This window comes from Meleagris gallopavo, chromosome 22 (assembly GCF_905368555.1).
Source record: "Meleagris gallopavo chromosome 22, MGAL_WU_HG_1.1, whole genome shotgun sequence".
In the NCBI taxonomy this organism is placed as follows: Eukaryota; Metazoa; Chordata; class Aves; order Galliformes; family Phasianidae; genus Meleagris; species Meleagris gallopavo.
The window spans coordinates 4,030,002-4,051,425 of NC_139425.1; the positions used below are offsets into that span (position 1 = coordinate 4,030,002).

General features: G+C 44.3%; 1 long non-coding RNA gene across 1 annotated transcript in view; it reads left to right on the forward strand.

Moving 5' to 3' along the window:
- The first annotated feature begins 7,622 nt into the window (after nt 1-7,622).
- LOC109370742 (uncharacterized) overlaps nt 7,623-21,424 on the forward strand; it is a 28,849-nt gene continuing 15,047 nt past the window's right edge. Inside the window, exons 1-4 of the long non-coding RNA XR_014887744.1 lie at nt 7,623-8,419; nt 10,956-11,013; nt 11,947-12,307; nt 15,627-21,286. This is a non-coding gene — a long non-coding RNA (uncharacterized LOC109370742). The remainder of the gene's footprint in view (nt 8,420-10,955; nt 11,014-11,946; nt 12,308-15,626; nt 21,287-21,424) is intronic.

Sequence of the window (21,424 nt, forward strand, 5' to 3'; positions counted from 1 at the left end):
GTGGACTGGCTGGCTGCTTATTCTCATATTCTCAGTGCCATGAGCTGAGCTTTAGAAGTCCTGACATGCTGTACAGACCTGGGAGCTGAGGTTCTTTCCCTTATGCTGTCCTACAGTCCCAGCATCCCCCAGCTTTTTTTTTTTTTTTTTTGCTCTTCATAGAACAGTATGGTGAAATCATATACAATCTTTGACTGGTGGCAGGACCCTTGGAGATCCTCTAGCGAAGACTGCTTTGAAGTCAACTGTTAATCAGGATGTAATTAATGCTACATCAGTGGGAAAGTAAAGCCAGTTAGGATTTCACTATGCAATGCTTTCTGTCTGCTCCAGTTCTCAGCACACACAACAGGACAGCAGTATGGCATGCTGAAAGTGTTTGCTGATTTCCCAGACTTCCACAACTAGGTGGATTGAGTCCTTTGTCCTTTGCTTCATAAGTAATGTCCTCTTCCATCTAGAAACGGAGATTGGTTGGTGAGCAACATGAGTCAGTCCTTTGCTAATTCAATTGAATGGTATTTTGGGAAGAGCTGTGAGTACACAGCCTATGTTGCTCCTTCTCATCCAAGGATGCTGAAGTTACAAGTTAGATGAATGCACTGCAAATTCGAGCATCTCTGCTCAGGGACTGGGTATATCTTGGTGTTATGGTTTGTAAATGTAAGAAGTATTCAATAAATGAACTGAACTATTTTAGTATATCAACATAAGGTGATGAAGGGACGTATGTACAGCACTGAGGATTTGGGATCCAGGAGTGGGGAGGTTTGTCCTCTGTTAAAAGGCCAAGGGTGAGAATTTCTGAACGCTTCTTCGATATACAGAGATAAAAGGACTTCAGCCTGCATTTATCTGTGTTGAGACATTCCTATTTCCTTGTTTGGTTGCTTGTATTTTTGCTCATTCTTTATTGGATGAATATGAATGGCACACAGTTTAAATGCAGAAGGAGATGAGAAGAAATGAGAAAAGCCTCTGCACTTGTGCAAGGTGTTTCTTGATCTACCTCATTTAAAAGTCCACAGGGCTTCTGGGCAGGACCCGCCTGCCCTTGAGCACCTTCAGCTCCTTGATCCTTCATCTCCTCATCCTGAACCCTTCCATCTTAGTGTACTTTTCCTCACAGTACACCAGCCCTACAAGAGGAAATGTCTTCCTCTTGTTGAGCATGTGAGATGTCAGACAGAGTGAAAGCTGGGTGAGGAACTGCAAATTAATTCATCAACTTTCTGTGGCGCTTTGGGGTGTTAAGGAGTTTTGGACTGAGCAAAAATCAATGTTCTTAGCAAACTAAGAACAGGTTTGAAACTGTCACAGTAAAGCCAACTTCCCTTCTCCATTTTCTTGTTATTATTCCCTTCCAAGAGAATTGGAACAGTTAGAAAAAAAGCAGGCACAATTTCCTAGATCTGGCCATGAAGTCAAGCAGAAGACCTGCCTGGATCTCACAACCACAAAGCCCAGCCCGACTGCTGGGGTTTGCACTGACCTGGAACACGGCTCATACACCGCCTCTGCCTGTGTTCATCAGTGCAAGGATTACTTGCCCCAGGTGAGCTAATCAATAGCCCCTTACATGGCATATTTATTTTTTGAGCTTTATCCATAAAATTAGAGCTGGGCAAATCAATTTGTGTAATAGGATCTCTAGTCACAGATCCTTTAGTATTTGGTTTACATCCTCTAGTGATCAGAGCTTTTAATACCTCTTAAAGCTTTGGAATGGAGACAGCATTGCCTGCTCTTATACTTTTACTGAGTCCTAAGATATTTGGTCTTGTGTTTATAGTCCCAGCTCCTGGAGGCACATGGCTGCTGGAGAATCTTGGCTTCTGTTTTAAAGCATTTCTAGTAATTGTGGTTCAAGAGAATGTCTTTAAAATGTGATCTGGCTCCACTGTAAAGACTCAGGAACTAGAAGGCAAATAAAACTTATGTTTAAAAAAAAGCAACTTTATTTTTTTAGCTACTTGTGCTATTTTCTGTTTGTGGGGGACTTATACTCATGCGTAAGTCACTCACCTATTTGACCAGAGATGGTCACCTGTATTTTTATCACTCTAAAACTTAGGTCCAAGACACTGGTGAAAGCTGCCATTAGCTACAACAGAAATATCTGAAACTTTGCTCTCCTCCTCTAGTATTGCTTTACTTGCTGCAAATCCAATGCAAGCCAAAGCAGCAGAACCCTGGGCTGCAGAAATAGTTTTTCATGGTGAATTTATTTCCACTTTGAAAGGCTGGAAGCAGCTGAAAGAAATTCTGCAACAATTAAGGAAATGAACTTCAGGCTCTGAAGGGACAGGACGTGATGTGACAATGGGAAGTTTGGGCGGTGGTGAGTGTCCCAGCTCCTCAGAGACATGGCCAGAAAAGAAGGGAGAGAGAAAGTCATTATCTGAAAAGTCCATATTCCACCCCATCTTCCTGGTGTCTGCCTGATAGCAGCTGACCTTGTCCACAAACGAGACATAAGATGCTTGTGATGGACCTGAGCTCCAACATTGCAAATCTCTTTCAGAACCACCAGCCATGAGTGGATGGACCAAAACTCTCTAGAGCAAAATGTCAGTTTGAATAACAAGGATTTCTAGGGCTGTTTTTTGGTCTGTAGCCCAGCACAGAACTCCCAAACACATGCACTTGTAAGGAGGTGTGTAACATCTTTAGTGAATTTGCTTCAGCTGTGTTCACGCCTTTCTATCAAGTACTCCCCATGAAACTTGGGACTATAAAATCCTGATGGTATGAAAGCTTTTTTTTCCTATAAAGTTTAAGGTTGTGTGCAGCAGTACTCCATAACCCAAACTAATAGTTTGCATGTGTGAATCAAAGTATTACGTTCACAGTTTTTGACCAGCACTAATATTTATGATGTGACACAACCAATCTGCTACTGACCTGTTTGATCACAAAGTTGCTCCGTATGTCATGGGATTGCAGTCTGTACAGTAGCATACATTAAATTAATGAAGTAGTTTGTTTAATTATCTAATCAAAACACACTATTCCTTTTTTTGAGCAAAGTTAGATGGCAGCAAGAACAGCATGCTAATCTTGAAGCCCATATGCTTGTATCCTAGGTCTAGGAAATTCACCTACAGTCCAGAAATTCACAGATTTCCTTTTTTCTTTTCTTTTTCTTTTCTTTTTTTTTTTTTTCTTTTAATTTTAGATGGAAATTTGCTTTAATGTTGAGAAATTTGAGTTATTTCAGACAAAGCCTCAGGGAATAGATCATGATTCTGGAGGCCGTCAGCTGTGATGGGGAGGATCACCAACCCTTTTTTCAAAAGTTACCAGGTTGTGAGCAGACAGATGTATCTGGGGCCACGTGATTTAAAGAGGTAAGATTTTTCACTAGTTAGAAGATGCCAACTGAGTAAATAAGCTCAGACTATCGTGTATGTATTCTCCTTCTTCCCAAAGTTCATTTGTGATAATGAGACTCTTGGCATTTGGATAATAAATCGGGATCTAAGGGCTATCGTAAGTAGGTTGAGGAACTCAGACGGTGACATTAATAATGCAAATACAATAACATTTGAGGAGAAACCTCTTTGAGGGGAAGAAAGGGTGGCCAAGTGCAAGAGCACAGGGAGAGCTTCATCACCACAGCACTCTGTGGAGAGGATATCCACCATGGACTCACCGCACACAGACTGTATTTTTGTGTCAGGTCTGTGAAACAGCAGGAGACTAATAGTGCTTTCTTTCCCTGCCCTGAACTGTTTTGCTTGGTCACATCAGCTGCCCGGAGCTGTGGGTGTCCCATCCCTGGAGGTACCTGAGGCCATGGCTGGGCCCTGGGCAGCCTGAGCTGGGGGGCAGCCACACACGGCAGGGGTTGGGACTTTTGGGGCTGTAAGGGCCCTTTCAACCCAACCACTCTGTGATTCTATGATGCAGCTGTAATTTAGCACTTGTTAAAAAATAAAAATAAAATGAAGTAAAAATCCTCAATCCAAAGTTAAGCCATCTTAACCTTTTCACGGGGAACAGCAAAACTGTATTTGCCTAGATCTCTTCTTTGGTTAGAAACAGTCACGAAGCAATTCCTGCATTTCTTGTAGGCATATAAGGAATTTGCCTTAGTAGTACTGAATACCAGAAGTACAGTTTATTGCAGATGGAGAGTAGATGCTTTTAGATAATTTTTGTAATTGCCATAGAGTGCTTACTGAGTACATGGGAGGAATCAGCAGTACCTGGGCCCATTCTCTGCAGGTAATATTCAAATTATTGACTTTTGCCTTCTGTGTATTGTACCTGAATTAACTAATTTTAAAATCTTGCTCCTTTCCTTCCTAGATTTTAGGCCAGGTATCCGTTAGCAATGTGGGTGGCAGGTAGCACACAAACTGCATAGTTCAATAGAACTGTTGGCCTTCCCCCCAGTTTATAACTTGCTTCTGGCAGTAGCAACCTATGTCAAATATGAGCTGCTCTCTTATCAGGTTACAGCCTATGCAGAACCGGAATTACGTTTTTTCTCTCATAGGGCTATGGTGGAAAACATAATCAAAACTAGCAGATAAATGAATAAAATCTCAAGGGCAGTAACTGAATGAATGTGTCTAGTAAGCAATTTTCTAGCAGGAAAATCTGCAGCCTTTCACATGAGGAAAGATGCTGTGGAGGAAAGGAGCCCCAGTGTGCAGAGACAGAGGTTGGTGGGTGATGTCAAGCACCAGGTTCTTGGATAAGTGGATTAAGATTTTGCTCACCAGGCCGGTGTGCAGAGCCTCTTCCAGTTATATTTCCTTAGCTTACAATCATGTTTTTAGAGCTATCCGCAGAACATCAGGCTGTAAACCAGTTCACTGCCAGTTCAGTGGTCCACTGCCTTGTGTTACACGGGAGTGCTTACAGGTTTTGGTGGGGCCCAAGAGAGCTCACAGTGTTATGGGCCAGGACCAAACAGCAGGATGTGCCCAATGCTTTGGGGACTGAAGGGAGTATGGGGGCTCATAAAACCAAATACACTTAATGGCATGGAATGGAACGGCAAATTGAAATTGCACTGAAATCCTGTTCTGGGGTTTTATAATCTACAGGAACTTATTAACTTCAGAGACCTGAGCAAGCTGGAAAGAAAATGTAAGCTTTTCATTCCATCCCCAAAACACAGATAATTTAAGGCATTTTTATGGTGTATTTTAGGACAATGACATGGGCAATGTGTTTATGCACTTCACTTGCCTTGCAAAACCCCGTTTATACATTCTTGGACTCAGTTCTGCTCTGTTCTGGGGCTTTCAAAAACAGGGCCTGCTAGTGGAAGCACTTTATGGCACAGGGCTATATTATCAAAGGGACGTAGACCAGGGCTATTGCATTCACATACATATTGCTATGTTTGATAGGAAACAAATATGTAGACATAAATATTTGTTGTGGGGCAGAGAGAACATTTCTGTACGGTCCAAGGCCTTGAGGTACTCACCTCTTCTCCAGGGCCTGATCTTTTGAATGTATTAGCATTTGACAGAACAAAACTAGAGCAAGTGTCACCTGAAAATACCCCCAAAGAAGGAATTTGAAGCTGGTGTGCTCTGTACCATTGGCTTGATTGTGCCAAGCATTCTTACTGACCAGTGTTGAGTTTTCCTTATTGGTGTTTGAACTTTCTGTATCTATTAAATATATATTTTTTTAAGTCCAATCCTGAAGAGAGATTGAGAGAGAGTTGAGGGGAGTTGAGGAGAGTTAGCTGAACTCTCTTTCACTCACCCAAGAAGGCTGACTTGATTTTTTATTTGGAGTATGAAAGCCTTCTTATTTTAGCCCAAGTTGTTTGTTTGTAGCTACAGTATTTCTGCAGCTTTCGCGAGCCTTTAACTCTGCAGAGTGTCAGTTCTTACTGCTATTTCTTCTTGCAGCAACATGATAGCTTGCATCTGTCCCTGCAACTGAGTGGCTGTAGCCAGCACATCGCTACCAGAGGAGAAAAATCGGAATTCAAGCCCTGTCTGAAAAGTAAAAGGGACAAATTAGTTTCTTGTCACTGCGCTGCAATAAATACATTGTCATTTTTATACCCCAGTGAATCATATTCTCCATTTCCCCCGTAACTATTATACAGTCTGCTGGCAGTACATCATTTTTTGGTAATTTTATTTTCACCAATTGTTTTATGAAATTTTTGAGTTTTATGGACACTAAAACAAATCTAGCCTGCGAGTATTATAGCCCTTTAAATCACCGGCAGGAAATCTCAAGGTTCCTCCAGACTGTGAGAGAAGGAAGCTTTAGGAAAGAAAGATTGCTCCTAGCTTATAAACTGAACAAAAACCCAGAGATAAGTTTGTAAAAGGGACATACATCATCAGTGGCAAAAGCCAGGACGTAAAACAACATCTCTCTGCTCAGCTCCCTTAAGAATAAAAATGGATTTTTATTTAGCAGAAACACTAAAAGTTGTTGGGGAAAGGAACACACAAGCTTTTCTATGCGTTCTTAACCATAACAATCCTTATTTCCTACACAACCACCATGTCAGGCATCTCTTTGGCTAAACTACAGTAGTTGTAGTCCCCAACCCCTGACTCTGATCTGAGTTTGTGTGGCATCTTGTCTGGATTTGGTCCTCAGGATGCTGAGGAAGTGGTGGCACCAGACCATGGTGTTCTCTCTTGCTCATATGCTTTGGTGACAGGTTTTGTCACTAGTCCTTCTAGACTTGTATCTGAGTAGGGTGAGTCATGATACGACAAAAGCTGGTTAATTAATTAACTTTTTGTAAACCAAGTTTTTTGTGCTAGATGGACTGCTTAATGTGCCTGGCCTGTCTCTGAATATAGGAAAGTAAAAGTATGTGAGACAGTCTTGCCTGGGTGGAACCATTAAACAAGAACATACTTAACTGCAAAACTGATGGGTGCACACAGACAAGTTGCCATCCAATTCTGATATGGCCTTTGCCATCTCCAATGAGCTACTTTTTCACTTTGGTTTTTAATAGCACTTTGAAATATTAAAGTGTATGAGAAGATTTTGATTAAATACTTATTTTGTGAATTGAAAGAAATGTTACTTTTAAACTAAATTGAGTTGCTTTTGTTTCTAAGTAATTTTTAAAGAGATAATGGAAATAAGAAGTTTGAAAAATAACCAAAACATGGCTATTCTCTCAGACCTGTGGTCCACTGTGGCTAGAAGTAGAACAGCATAAGCATTGTATGCATATAATATTTCTTTTGGTACATCCTTCCAGCAATCTATTATGCAGGACCTCATGAGCCAACAGGAACACAATTATTAATGGCCCTTGATGGATTTTTCCTCTGTGAATTTATTGAGTTGAACATATGTATGCTTGTGACTTCCACAGTATAATATGGGAATAACTTCCACTGTTTAACATGTTGTGTGATGCAAAAATGTCTCCATTTTCCTACTTCCAGACTTGCTGCTTGGCTGTCTGTTGACCTCATGCTCCACCTTTTCCTTCTGAGCACCTGGGAACTGTTATTGCCCACTGACCTGCCATGTGGTGCCCAGGATCTGGAAGACATCTGCCTTTCTCTGGCCCCTCTCTTTGGTCTGAGGAACCTTGGTGTACTTCTGTTAGTTCAACAAACAGCTGTCCAAGGGAATGGAGGTACTGGTCCCAAAGGGGTTTGGTGTACGTGCTGTGGATTTGGGAGGTTGCAACAGGAACTGTTGTAATGTTGGCTGAGAATCAGTACTGGGCTGAGGCTTACTTCAAGCTGTCCTCTAACAAGTCCTGAAGAAATGAAGCCAGTAATGACACTTGCCTGGTTAGATGCTCTTCTGGTTGCAAAATGAAACTTTCTGAAATGTTAGTACATCCTAAAATCTCTACTTGTTAATATCCCCAGACTGCAACCTTCAGCCTATGTATTCTGAATCAATTGGTAAACTAGCATGGGGTATTTTTCAAGCTCTATTTTTGTATTACCTTTAAAAGAGAGACCCACAGGTTTGGAAGCAAACTGGCTATGAGTGCTGCCTGATGGCTGATGTCAGCAGTGCTGGTTTGTCTGTTTGGAGCAGGGCAGCCCTGCGGCCTTCCCTCTGAGCTGCCCCTGGTGTTTGGGTTCTCCAGGGCAGGTTGTGAATGTCCTGAGGGTCTGGTTCTCATATGCTGGTTATTGTATGGTGATTTTTCTCCCACCTCCATCCTGAGGCCATCATCCATCTTGAGGATTTATAACTGGTTTCTACTCAGGTAGTGGCCAAATGGGTGATAGAGGTGAGATGCTGCTTAACTTCAATGCTTGAGAAGAAAAGTAGGGAGGGGAGCCTATGGCATAATGAATGAGTAAAAGAACAAAGTCTTTGCTGTATGTCTGTCTTTTCAGTGTGTCTGTCCCTTCAGGGAAGTTTGTTTAAAAACAGGACACAGATGCACGGTTCTGAAATTTGGGGTGTAGCTGTACTGGACTAAAAGGTTTGTGTCAGTATGGTTTGTCCTCTGAGAGGTGGCCCTGTGCCACCTCCTCGTTGAAAATAAAGCCCATTGCACTACCTCTCAGCTCATTCTTCACTGTTTTCTTCCCCTCTTCTCTTTAAGTAAAATGCAGTTCTTAATTTATTTATTTTTACCATCCATAGCTACGACTGCTGCTTTTTTTTGTTTTTTTCTTTTTTTCTTGCACGATGTTTAATCTCAACTCAAAGTCTCAGAGCCGCTGCAGCGTTACAACAGTTTTGTCATGTTGGCTGTCACAGTGCTGACAGCCCCGTGACAGCTGGCAGATGTACAGATGATGGATGTTTTCTCCCTTGTGCAAGGACGATGGGATAAAAGTGCAAACAAACCGGGTAATAGATGGGAAAAGCAGAGCAATGTTGATAAGGCCCGGTCCTCACTCTGTGATGTATGGGAAAGCAAGCTGTGGGCAATTTGTTTCAGAGAAATGAGGGGTTCTTTGTAGAGAGGGGCACAAGGAAAAAAAGAAGAAAAAAAAAGGGTGAAAATAAAGAAATAATAATAAGGGGAGGAGGGAGGAAGTACCCAAAGCTTGTCTTTATTGTGGTAACACTAGCCTGTTGTTATGGCAATAGCAAATCTCATTTCAAGGACGGGCTTGGGGGTCTTTGGCTCCCGTCTGTGCCTTGCATCCAATGAGGGTCCCCAGGAGTTGTCTGGGGATGGGAATGCTGCCCTTCTGTTCGCTCCTTTCTGTTGCTCCTCTGGTTTGCTCAGCATCTCCTGTTATTTATGGTGTCTAGGTGTCTTCTGAAAGAGCTAAGAACTGGCTGTGCTGGCTACAGGCAGGCAGAAAAGATTTTCAAGCCAATCACTTACACTTACTGAGAGTTCCACAGGAACATCTGGATGTACAAGACAGGGCTGCTCACCTTTCAAATCTGGCATTGGTCATATGTTGGGGGGAATCAAAAGTGGGCTTCTCCAGTCCTGCTCCTGCCCTGGCTGCCAGCAGGCATTAGGAGGATGCTGCACTGGTACAGCTGGCCTTGGGAAGAGGGTGACCTTCACCCTGATACTGAAGGCAGTGGGATCCCAGATGTGCTGCAGCTGGAGGAGGAGGCGAGATGCAGGCTTCAGATGCTGGTCAGCCTCCTGCGGCCGGCATGCAATGCAAGAAGGGGGATGCACATGTAATGGCCTCTCTTTAGAAGAGACAGCCCTGGAAGTCCCTTTAAAGTGCAAGGAGTGTCGTGCAGTGCTCTCGTATGGATCCTGAATGTTAATCCCTCGGTGCTATTGTTGCTACACATGCCATTGCACACCCATTTAGCAACATGTAAATTTTCAGGATGCCATCGTTCCCCCTCACTTCCCTTCCACCTTTGGCTCTATCACTGTCAGAGACTTATTTAGGCCCATAATGGTGATAATTTATTACAGCACACTTCCTACTGTGAGTAAATAAGTCTGTCTCCCTCAAACTCCCTGGGCTATTAGAAGAATGAAAGACTGTGCCACATATTAGCATTTATTTTCTTCCAGCATTTATACAAGGCCATTTTCTTGTTGACAAATTGTGGGGCAAATTGTTCTCAAGAAAGTCTGTCAGATGGAAAGGTGTTATGATTAAACTGTTGGCGTAAATTTGGGTGACGATAAATCCTTTTATTGCATTAACTGGATTTATTTGCCTGTAATGCCATTAAGGATTCAAAGAAATAATAAACAAGTTGATTTTGAACCTACTTAAGGGTCATTAATATGCATCCTAAAAATAGAGAGTCTGCTCAAAAATAAAATAAAATCCATTTGAGGATCAGACTTATGCTTGCAAGTGCATTGCTGTGCTGCATCTACTTGTGTCTCACTGCAGTGCCATTCCTGCTCCGGGGGGCCTTGCAGTTGGAATTGGTTTTCTTCAATCAAAAAACCATATATATTTGTTCACATATTTAATATTCTTTCACGTTTGTGAAATAAGAGGGGTGGTACATGTGCTGTCACACTAATGACTAATGAATAGGTGCCATCGACTTGAAATCGTGCATTTTGAGGAGTGATTTGCTAGGGCAGCTTGTATGCACAGAACGGCTGAGATGATCTCACAGCCACTTTCCAAAGCAGAGAGGCTGCTTTCCCTCTGCATTTGGCTTAGATGCTGTGTTTAAGGTGCCTCTCTATAGAGAGATGAGGAGCTGGGTTTGCAGTAGTGCTGGTGCAGCTAACTGCCAGCCTTGCTGCCCCATGTCAGGGCAGGAGAATGAGAAGCCCTGGGCGCCCAGATCCCCAGCTGCCTACAGCTGCTGTGGTCTGTTTGCCCAGCTGGCACTACAGTTGGACTTGTCACCACCTGTAGCAGCCATCAGCTCCATCACATCTCCAGCTGGTCAGAGGCAACTTGGCCCAAACTGGTTTGGGGGAAATGCTGATAGCTTACAACATGGATTTCTCTCAGGAATGGATCCTTTTGAGTGATATATTTGCTTGGAATGTTTTTTAGAGATAACTTGCATTAAGTTCAATTTCTTTTTCTTTTTTTTCCTTTTTAAAGTTCTCTCACCTAGGTACCAAGGAGGCTTTCTTCTTTTAACCTTGAACACTTTCACAAGGTAAGTGTGCCCACCTCTACAACATTCTGTTCGTGTCATTGAGTTTTTGCATCAGATTGTTGCATATTGCCTTCCAGAATTTGAAAGGAGAGTATAAACAGGAGGGGGTACGTCTGTTTACAAGGATGGATAGTGCTTGGACAAGGGGGAATGGTTTTAAACTGAGACAGGGGAGGTTTAGGTTGGATATTAGGAGGAAGTTTTTCACCCAGAAGGTGATGATGTACTGGAACAGGTTGCCCAAAGAGGTTGTGGATGTCCATCCCTGGAGGCATTCAAGGCCAGGCTGGATGTGGGTCTGGGCAGCCTGGTCTGCTGGTTGGTGACCCTGCACACATTCTGTGCTCTCCTTGCCTTCCCCCAAGTGCTCTGTGCTGGCTGTTGAGTCTGGAAAGGAAACTGCATGAGACCTCATTCTGCACTGACCCCTCATCACTACCCTAATAAAAAAGATTACTAATATAAATTGTAAACTATTTACTGTAGTGCTAAATACAGACTGATACAATTCTGTGCAGTTATTGTGTGCATTTCCTACGAAAAGCAGGAATTCAACCTCTTTATGTGTAAAACAATACTGAGCCATAACTACCTTATAATATTGCTGCATTATTCTATAGTTACAGTCCTAAACACCACAGCTTTTGTCAATTTTACTAGGTAGGTTTCATTCTTACCATAAAGAACACAGTAATTTTTACTAGGGGTAGGTGGCAGCAGGAGAAATGGCTCATAAAGCTCTTTTGATGGACTTGGCTTTATAAACCCAGAGCCTGATTCTTCCCGGTTGTCCTCTGTGGGATGCTCAGCTCTCAGCCCCACGGCTCAGTAACATCTCCTTTAGGATCTCAGGGTGTTGGTGCTCAGGGGCTCTCTGGCAGGGGTGCAGTTTGGAGCAGGAGGGTGATTCTGAAACACATCTCTTGGTTACAGGGGGCTGTCACATCTCGGCGTGCCTGGCCTAAGTTGCTTTATAACCAGCTGAAATTGAAAACACTCTTAAGGAGCATGGCTAATGGCTGCAGCCTCCAAGGGCATTTAGTCTGCGGTGCCAGGCTGGGGCTCATCTGGAGGAGAGCCCTGTCTGAGCTGTGGCTAGTGTGGATGCCAGGTCCTCAGGATTTTCTCTCTGCAGCTTCTCTTCCCTTGGTCTGCCTTCTCTGGCTGTACAGACGCGTCCCTTTGGGATGAGGCCATCACCTGCTGAGCTGGACCCAGACTTGTGATCTGATGGGGCCATCCAGGCCCTACTTGGTGCAGTTCACCTTCAGCCATGAAAGCACCAGCCTCAGAGGTAACATGCAGCAAAGCACAGTCTTATCCCTGCTGCTGGGCCGTGCATCATAGCATGTCCCTGCAGGACTGTGGTGCAGAGGTGGTGGGTGGGACTGGGGGGAGCTTTGGGGTGTCGTGAGGCAGCTGCAGAGAGATCGGGCTGAGCAAGGCAATGGGATGGTGGCACGACAAGGAGCCAGAGGAAACCTGCACTTTGCCTTTCCCTAATAACAACAGAGTAAAAGAATGTTTTTGGTTATATGTGCTTTGGGAGCTGCTCGTGCACTGACTTGGTGCACTCCAAGCCTCCATTCTGACGGATGACTTTCACCAGGGGCAGCAGTTGGCAGGCAGCATCTCAGCGAATGGCCACGTGCATGCTGTTACAGCAGAGCACAGCAACCAAACACGCCCTCTGCCTTTTGTGGGCTTATGAGAGTTCTTGTGAGTTTGTCTCCCCTGTTTGTGGCACAACTGAAAGTTTTGTTTCTCTCCTGCTCCTGTCCCCTTGCTCACATGCCAGCATGCAGACAGATGTGCTGCCTCTATTTCTCACTTTCTCTCCCCAACAAGAGTGATCTATGGATGCTCGGAGTCGGCACTACATTAGCAGGGAAGACCCTGCAGCAATGAGGCTCGAATTCCGTGCAACTTCTGTCCATTTAATTAAGAAATGCTACTCATACAGAACTGAATGCGCTAACCTAATTTACTGCCATGTCTGTCTGTCTCTCTGTCTGGCCTTTTGTCTCTCTCTGCATCCTACACAATGCCATTGCATCTTATTACTTGAGCTCGGGAGGTTCTTGCTTGGTTGAGCCGAGATCAAAAAGTAATTTTTCTTTTTGCAACAGCCGATTAGAAATTCATTTATTTTCACATTAGACGTTTGGCCAATACCTCCCTGCCCCCAGTGAACAGATCCCCCCCAACTTCAGCAATTTAGCTCCATTTGTATAGTCTGCATAATGGGAGACAGTGAGCCCGTTAGAAAAATGTGGCCCAGGGCAAAAATTAAATGCAGAATCATGTATCAGAAATGAGATGTATTTACTATTGTTTTTGAAAATTAATGGTGCATTTTTAGTTTTTATAATGTAATTTAATGATGCAGTTCATCTAATAAAAAAGCACATTTTAACTCAGTCATACAGACCTACTGGGGCAGGACAAAACGTACCTTTCAGATGTAAGACTTTTTACAAATGCTTCGGGCTCTTTCTTGATTGCAAAAAAAAGAGAAACTCTTTGCGTGTGTTGGCTCACAGCTGGGATTTCAGCAGGAGTCCAATAAAAAGGACATTTTTCTTTCTAAATATTGTATGCTGCACAAACACCAATAATACTATATAAATGCAGCAGTGGGCTTGAAGTACAATGCTGCAGCTGATTATAGGATGCCATATGGTGCTGGCATGTTAAACTGATACAGATTGAACATGGACTGCAGCTTTAAATGCTGTGGACCAGCAAACAACTGTGCTAAACTAGAATAAATATACTATGCAGTGTCAATATAGGGAGCTGTCATTTTCAATAGCAAAAATAAAACTGTGTCAGAATAGCACGATCTGGTGGGATAGACCCCTTAGAAGGCAGCATGGAGCACAGATCCCACTCAGTGCCTTGGTTTTCTTGTCGAGGACATTGAGAGCTCTTTGTCCATTTTGCATCACCATTTCCATGTGCTTTGCAGAGTTGTTGCATTCCATGTGCAAGGGAAATTTGCTGTGGGCTTTGAAACCTCCAAAAAGTGCAGCTCCAGCTCAGTGCCATACAGCTACTGTGGGATGGGGCAGCAGCTCAGCAGGCAGCAGGCCGTGTACTTAAGCTCAGCTGCTCCTGTTAATTTTAATAACGATAGGAAGAGTTTTCTTGAGCTAGTATTAGATACTGTGTGCTCAGCTGCAACTTCAAGTTCTGCTCAGGAAAAGACGGCTTTACAAAAGCAGACAGTCACTTCTTTCAAAGCTGGAAATCACACCTGAATGCATTTGGGAGGAGCACCTGGGCTGGTTGCATGGTTTCCCAGCAGACCCCATGAGATGGCTCCTGTGACAAGAAAAAGGGGAGAGCTCGTGAGCTCTGGCAAGGTGCTCCTTAAGGGAAACCCTTTGCTGTTCACATGAGATTCAGTAAAATGAAGTCAGAGCTAGTCTGTGTCTAACAGGGGCTCTGTTTGATTTCCTGATCAGTGTGCAGGCACGAGGATGAAAGACAGATGCTATGTGGACAGGTTACACTTGATCCCAGGATCACCATTCTTGTCTTTTCCTCAATAACTTCACAGCCACTATCGTGTTAGTAACTTGGTGCACCAGAGTAGGACAGATCCCAGCCCTGGATGTGCTGGTGGACAGGGAAGGCAGCAGTTGCTGGCTTTCTGTGGTGCCTGCAGCACCATGTTGTCTGTGTAGGATTTATAATCCAATGAAACAAAAGACTGATTTGATGTGGCAGGTCCTACGTGGGGCTTGATATGGGGAAAGCAGTGCTGCTCTGAAACTTAAACCAACAATAAGGGTTGTATTTTGCAACTGAATGGTCTCTGATTCAAAGAGACTGTAGACTAGATAAACTATGTTATGTAAAGAACATCTCAGTTTATCTATTAAGTAAAGAGGTGAATCTCTGGTAGACTCTCACCTGCAGATGCATTTTATGTAATGAAAGAAACAAAAAAGACTTTGCTGGGAGTTAGAGTCTTTGTTTGCTAAGGCTTGGGATAAGTTTGAGCTGAACAAATGTTCAGGACAGAAATGAGAGAGCGAGCAGGCAGTGTTGCATAGAGAGAGAGTTACTCGGGTGGGGAGAGGTAGATGGTAGAAAAAAACAACCAACCAAACAACAACATATTTCCTATAGATGTAGAGTTAACTCACTTCTAACACTGTGAGTGGAGGAGTTGAAACAGACCTTTATTTGATTTTATTTTAGCTGATTTGGTGGGGGCCTCATTATTTGGTGCAAGGCTCTATATCAGTAAAATGGCAGTGAATTTCCAAAAAAGCATCATATCATTTTTCAATGAGAAATCCAGGAGCCTGGGAGCTGATGTTATGGTGTGAATTACATCGCAGAGCAGTTGTCAGCTGTCCCTGTCAGCACTTTCTCGAATGCCATAATGTGCAATAAATGCTGTGGCTGCAGCTATTTAGGATTATTATGGTGGTGGTTTTAGGGGAAGCACCACAAATTAACAGCTTAAGAAATACATCCCTTTTTCCTGAATTGCCCAATTCCTAAACAATGCTTTGCTGGTGGGGCATCACTGCTGTACCTGGTCCTATTTCTGCTCACCTCTTCAAATGAAGCATGAGTGTCCTTTTTCTCCTTAGCAGGTTCCCCTGGAAGAGGAGCGGTGTGGGCTCTGGCTCTCCCATTAGCTCACAGACTGGTTGCTCTCTACCTACACACAGCCTGGACCACAGACCCACTGAGGTCAGGACTTGAGGCTATGGAGGACTGCAGGGCAGTGTGTCCCTGCTAGGTAAATGTGCAGCTTAAATCAGCAGGACGAAAGAAAACACGTGTTTATGATTAAAGGACTCGACAGAGAGCTGCTGCAGGGCTGTCTCCCTATTACTGCTGGAGACATTTCTCAGTGTGCTGCATCACACTGGGTCCCATCCCAGGTAGTGCTGGGATAGACAACCTGATCTCCCTGGGCCTTAGCTTTTAACTCAGTAAATGTTTTTGCTATTCAAATACTAATTAGAGATGATTGTTTTTGATAACATACTGTAAATCTGACAAAACACAGCTTTCCCCCTGGAATAAGCTTTTTCAAATCACATACATGTGTTGCACAGAGCAGGTAGTGTCTGTGGGCTTAGAAGGAAGGTGGGGGTCACACTGACATCTCTGTGTCCCATCAGTGGGATTTCTGTGCTGTGTGCTCTCTGAAGGTTACTGGCAGCTACTGATGGGTCCCAGTGAGCCCTGCTGAGGCTCTGGGTGAGCTGATGTGACTGGTGACAGGTTTGGCTCTGCTTGCTTTCTGCTGCTTCTTGGAAGGAAATAAACCAGGTGAGCAAGAGATTCATTTCTGGGGGGAGTTGTGGGCACCTCCCTGCACACCTTGATGATGTTGCAACATCTTAAGGTGTGCAGTTTACAAATGCCTTTCAATCAGGGTTCTAAAGTGTTTTATTTAATGGGATAAATCTCATCATTTGCAATGAACTAGCCTTGCTATGGCCGTGTTCATATTACGTTCTCTACCTAGGAGGTGTCTTTTATCAGAAAATTTGTCACTAGGTACCAAACCAACCCAGGAGTCCTTTGCTGCCAGTGTACAGCCCAGGTGACCCAATCACCCAGGTGACATCTGAGTGCTTCTGAAAACTCACTTGCAGTCACTTGCAAGTCCCTCACTTGCAGTCAGCTGGGGAGCCAGATGTTTGGTCTCATGTTCCTGGTCTGTGAGTCTGTCTGTCTCTAATCTTCTTCCCCTGAAACCCTGCACAGCTATGCCCTCACCTACTGTGCAAACTGTATCTCCCATGAGTGTGCTGGGTCCTCTGCATGGTCCTAGGAGCAGCGTGCAGTGCACTCTGCTTGTGTCTCTCTGTGTTTCTGGTACTTGGGTTGTTTTAGCAAGTTTTAAAGATTGCTTTGCCACTTGTTATTTAATGAAAAAAAGGAAGCTTTTCTCTTTAACCTGTTCTCATGTGAGCAACGCCAGCTGGCAATTGGGCAGTGAGAACCCACTCCAGCTGAAGTCGCAGCTTTCCTGGCTGCCAGGCACCTTGTGCAGCTTTTCCTCCTCCCTGCAGATGGTACTGTTTGACCATTTTGCAGCTACCCAGTGCAGGTAACTGCTGATTTTTGGGTAAGTCTGACTAGCATGTCCAGGCACAGTCCCTGGCATAGCAGCAGGGCTGAATCTGGCCCTGCACCTGCTGCTCTTAGATGCAGAGCCAAGGTGTTGCCTTACCCACAGGACACCCATGCACTGGGTGGATATGGAGAGGCCATCTGCATGGGAAGCATCCTGAGAAAATACAGGAGGGATTTGTGTGCAGGACCCCTACCAGAACAGCAGCATTGCTATAGGTGGCCTGGGGCACTGGGCAATAACTTATCCCCCTGGGAATTCAAAACCTCTTCAAGGGAGGATGGCCAGATCTTCTGTGGGGCTTAATGAGCTCCCAGTGGGCTGCTGAGCTGGGAAAGGGCTCTGGAGACTCTGGCTGTTGTCTAATCTCTTTTGGGAACAGGTGGATGGAGCACAAGGCCAAGAAAGGACAATGAGAACTTTATATGCATGTTTCATGCTTCTGGTTAGGTTTGTGTGATAGGCAGTGTGGTGTTTTGCTTGTTCACCAGCCAGCTTTAAAGGCATAGCACTAGCCCTGGAGTTGTTCCTGACCTGCAAAAGTCTGGAAAGAAGTTTTCATCTTTCCTGGCCTTATATAGCATGTCAGTGGTTCTACTCCATCTGTTGCAGTTTTCCTTTGCTTGGGCATGATATTATAAAGGTACAGGTCCTCAATTCTTTGCAGTGACATGCTCAGTTGTGTCCTTCCTTCCCTCTGCCTGTGCCTGAATTTCTGTCCTGAAGTCCCATTGTCCCTTTAAAGCTGATGAAGTAGGAAATCATCTCTCTTCCACCTTTTCCCTTTAGCTCTGCTCTGCAGTTTTACTCCATCCTGCATGGAGAGGGCAGCTGCTCAGGGTTCAGCTGCAACACGGACAAGGTGTTTGTCTCTTCTGATCCGGTTGTGCAGCTGGTCCCTGCGGCACCGAGCCAGGCACTTCATGCCTTAGCACTCATCAGATCAATTTTCTTGCTTTGAAAGAGAAGTAGGTTGTTAACCTGCATGCAAGGCAATGGAAAACACCCACCTGCCTCTCGCCAGTGTGCTGAGCAGCTGCGGAGGGGCTTGGGAAGGGTGGTGGAACAGTTGGACAGCTGTGGGACTGAAGGAGAAGCAGCACCCAGCTCCATGGTCCCCATGTTTGCTGTAAGCCTCAGAAATATTAGGGCTCAGTTGTTGAACGGTTGCCCGTCCACCTTTCACAGATCCAAGTGTCTGCTCTAGGGGGATTTCAAAGGCTTCTGCTGGTTTGTCTTCTCCATGGGCTTCTCATCCCCAGACTCACCACTTCAAGGAGGTGCAGGGAAGGAGCAGGGAAACAAGGGCTGATTTTGCCTAGATCCCCTGACTTTGGAGGTGGAAGAAGTCCAACAGCAAGGGGGTCTTTGTCCCCCAGCCCTGGGGGGGGAGGAAGAGGGACAAAGTGCGTGTTTGGCCAGGCCGTGCCCCCAGCTCTGGTTCCTCTGCCCAAAGCCCTCCTGCCAGGACATCTCTGTTTCCCCCACAACCGCCCACTGTTCTGAAAGTCTCTGCAGAGCAGAGCAGCTCAAAGACAACAGAAGCACCAGATAAATCATTCCTCCCCTGCTTCTCCCCCTCCAGCCCGAATAGCTAAAGTGTCTTTATTATTTAAAAAAAAACACCATACACAGAAAAGCCCTAGTAAGGGAGACAGATACAAAGCAAAGGAAAAAGAGAGGTTTAGGCAGCAAGCCACAAATAAGCACCATCAATCATAGTGCAGTCAAAAAATGTACATGTGTTGGTACCTGTGCGTTATTGGCAGTACTCGAGGAGTCTCCTGAGTGCAATCTTCAGGGCTCCTTAGATAAATAAATAAATAAAATTCCATGTTCCGCTGAAAAACTGCTTGTCAGCACCGGAATGGCAGGTGCATTAACTCCCTAAGAACCAGATTATGCCCTGCATGGCAAAAAAATGCAAACACAGAGAAATAAGATGTCAGTCAACTCCTGTATCCTCCTGCTTTTCTTTGGTTGTTGTTCTTTTCTTGTTTTGTTTTGTTTTTAATGGAAAGTATTTTGAAATACACAGTCCACTGTACAAATGAATGCAGGAAGAAGAGAGATACAAATCCATACCTGTGTGCATATTTACCTGAAATTTGCCTCCACTCCTCTCCCTTGGAGCTCTGAAGCGTTCCCTTAGAACACCCACCACTTTGAGAGCTCCCTTTTCCTTTCTATCTACACTGCACTCTCCCTTTCCTTGTCTTGTATCTTTAATGGAGGACTCTGAGCTGTTGGTGATGTGGCCTGGGCTTTCTGTGGATGTCCTCTACCATCTCTGGAGTCGCACCCCAAAGTTCTATTGCTCCCTCCTTTTCATATAAATATATATTTTAATCCAGGAGAGTGACAACAGTCCCAGTGGAAGCCCTGAAGAAGCAAAGCCCTGTGCCAGCGTGAGTAAAGGTTGCATGACCTAGTAACAGAAGATAAATGGACGAGGAGAAATGCCCATTAGCCCTTCCCTTGACTTGACTATGTGTTCCCTAAGATCTCTATCGTATGTAGGAAAATGCTGATTATTTTTAGCTGTGGGTGACCCAGCTGTTCCCCTTAGGACAACCTTCAGCCCTCCCAAGGACAGCAGGGATGTTTGCCTGCTTCTGCTCAGCTGTCCTTGGGGCTGTGCTGATGGCTTGGGGCTGAGTGATGGTGGGGGTCATTTGGTTTTCCATGGGTGATGTTTTGACACGAAAGCACGAAAGGCCCAGTGCCACCTCTTTTGTTATGTTATGGAGATATTTCTAACAGAATTCACTTTTTTTTTTTCTTTTTTTTTTCTTGGCTTAAGTTAATGAGGCTCAAAAATTTTATGAGCCTCCAAAACTGTACCTTCAGGGACACCCCTTGCTGGCACTGAATGCAGAGTGCAGATCTGGATTTTGAGCATGGCATCCTGTTGGAAACAGATCAATACTGCGTAAGGAGGATCTTGTTTCAGAGTAGGAAAGTAACAATTAAGTTGGGATTTCTTTGTTCTTGGTTTAGGAAAACAAAAACCAAATCCATATTACAAAAGTCTGTGGTAATAGTCTTGTTTGTGTTACCCAAATCTGAGTAAACTCCAAGTGTAACTGCAGGTCATGATAGTGAAACAGCCCCATTGATGGCAGAGTTGGAAGCTTTCTCTATCAGATGGACGAGTTGGGCCTTCTTAATTTTTATTTCTCTTTGGTCACTCCTCTGTTTTCCCCTCAGCATCTCCACATTCACTTGGAGCTTCCCATGGCAGCAGTGCACGGCCACCTGTGCTGCAGATGGGACAGCCTGGGGGTGAGACAAGGCAGGCTGTCCCCATGGCTGGCAGACAGAAACACTCCATGGCATGCTGTAAAGGCTGCAAAATAGTAAATAACAGAAGCAGATGAGGACTGCAGAACCCAGGAATGGCCCAAATATCCTTTTGCTTTCAGAATTAAGGAGAGTGCTTGTGCAAAGCGAAGCAATCGCGGTGAACAGCCCCAAAGTGGCTTCCATGCATGTTTTTGGGCTCCCCTCTCCTCAGCCCAGCAGCTTTCTCATACAGACCACAGATTTATTTAATTTAGGTCCTGCTGTTGGCAATGGTCTTGCAATGGGCTGCGGGTTAGGAAAAAGTAGAGAGTTTTTCCTTAAGCAAAAAGGAGATGACATTGCACAGAAAAATAGAGCGAAAAACAGTTTGTTGGCCGTTTTTCTTCTCTGCCTTGCTTCTGCATGGGATGCCAGCAAATGGAATTGCATTTGAGAGTGATTTAATAACAAAATGACTTTTATTTCTAACTCTTTTGCCTGCCTCAGAGCAGCAGGGCCACACGATGGAGCTCTGAGGCTGCGGGGAGAACCTGCCTGCATTCACGGGTAAAAAGCTGTCTGGAGACCTTGAAATTACAGTTTTTATTAATTTTTCACTCCGTTTAATTTTTTTTTACCTTCATTTTAAAATGGTAAACATTCTTGACATCGTAATTGTAAAGTGGAATTTACAGATGCTAGCCAGAGGTATTTACTTCTGCTTTTTTAAGATTGGAACTTTTATTTTTATCTTTACAACAGTAACAGGAATGTTTCTCCATCTCCTGGGAGGCTGCAATCCCAGGGACGGTGCTCACCGTGTAATTCTTCTAAATGACACCTGACTGCATGGGGAAGCTCAGCCCTCACCAGGTCTGTATGCAGATATTGAGCCCCAGCCTTCTCCTATGCATGGGGAAATAAATGATGTTTTGGAGCACTCCTCATCCGTGCTGATCAATGAACACTTAGCTGAGAAAATATAAACCAAGGTGCAATAGAAAAAAAAAA